Source organism: Gavialis gangeticus, unplaced genomic scaffold, assembly GCF_001723915.1.
Source record: "Gavialis gangeticus isolate Ggan-Ray unplaced genomic scaffold, GavGan_comp1, whole genome shotgun sequence".
Lineage (NCBI taxonomy): Eukaryota > Metazoa > Chordata > Crocodylia > Gavialidae > Gavialis > Gavialis gangeticus.
The window spans coordinates 40,762,076-40,763,318 of NW_017728994.1; positions in this window are offsets into that span (position 1 = coordinate 40,762,076).

Genomic DNA, 1,243 nt, shown 5'->3' on the forward strand with positions numbered 1-1,243 from the left:
TCACTGCTGTGAGGAATACTTCTTGTTGGGAGGACAAAGCACACCATACTCTAAACCAGTAGCCAGGTCTCAGGAGGTAAGGTATAACTGGAAGAGGAGCCTGAGCTCCCAGTTGACATATGTTTTTTACTTCATCTCAAACTTGTAAATTGTTTAAATTGCAACATTTCAAAATACTAAAAAGTATGACTTTTTTTTGTTTACTTCCTTCTAGTCTGGAAGTGCCTATCATGGATAGGTCCTCCCCTTCCTTTGCAGCAAGTAGCAGAGAAAACAAAGGTCCTATTGTAGAATTAAGGCCTACAAAAATTCATGGATTCATAGATGCTAGGGTCAGAAAGGACCTCAACAGATCATCGAGTCTGACCCCCTGCCTAGGCAGGAAAGAGTGCTGGGGTCAGATGACCCAAGACAGATGCCTATCCAGCCTTCTGTTAAAGACCTCCAAGGTAGGGGAGAACACCACCCCTTTTGGAAGCCCATTCCAAATTTTGGCCACTCTTACCATGAAGAATTTTTTCCTGAGACCTAGCCTAAATCTGCTCTCTGTCAGTAGGTGACCATTGCTCCTTGTTACCCCAAGAGGCACCCTGGAGAACAGAGCATCTCCGATCCCTTGCTGCGTTCCCCTAATGAATTTGTAGTGGCCACAAAATCACCTCTCAGCTTTTTCTTGCGGAGGCTGAAGGGGTCCAGGTCCCTCAGTCTCTCCTCATAGGGCTTGTCCTGTAAGCCTATAACCATATGAGTGGCCCTCCTCTGGACCCTCTCGAGTCTATCAACATCCTTCTTGAAGTGCAGCACCCAAAACTGGATGCAGAACTCCAACTGAGGTCTGATCAATGCCACATAGATCCAAGGAGGTGATCCTTTCCCTCTATTTGCCATGCATCTGCTGATGCATGATAAAGTGCAGTTAGCTTTGCTGCTGATTTCGTCACACTGATGACTCATGTTCATCTTGGAGGCTACTGTGACTCTGAGATCCCTTTCCGCTTCTGTGCTGCTGAGAGGGTCACTTCCCAGCCAGTAGGTGTGCTGGATATTTTTGCGCCCTAGGTGCATCACTCTGCACTTGTCCTTGTTGTACTGCAACCTATTGTGTACTACCCATTTTTCTAATCTGTCCAAGTCTGCCTGCAATTGTTTCCTACCCTCTGGAGTATGCGCTTCACCCCACAATTTAGCATCATCCACAAACTTGAAGATATTGAAGAGTACAGGTCCAAGGACAAAACCCTGC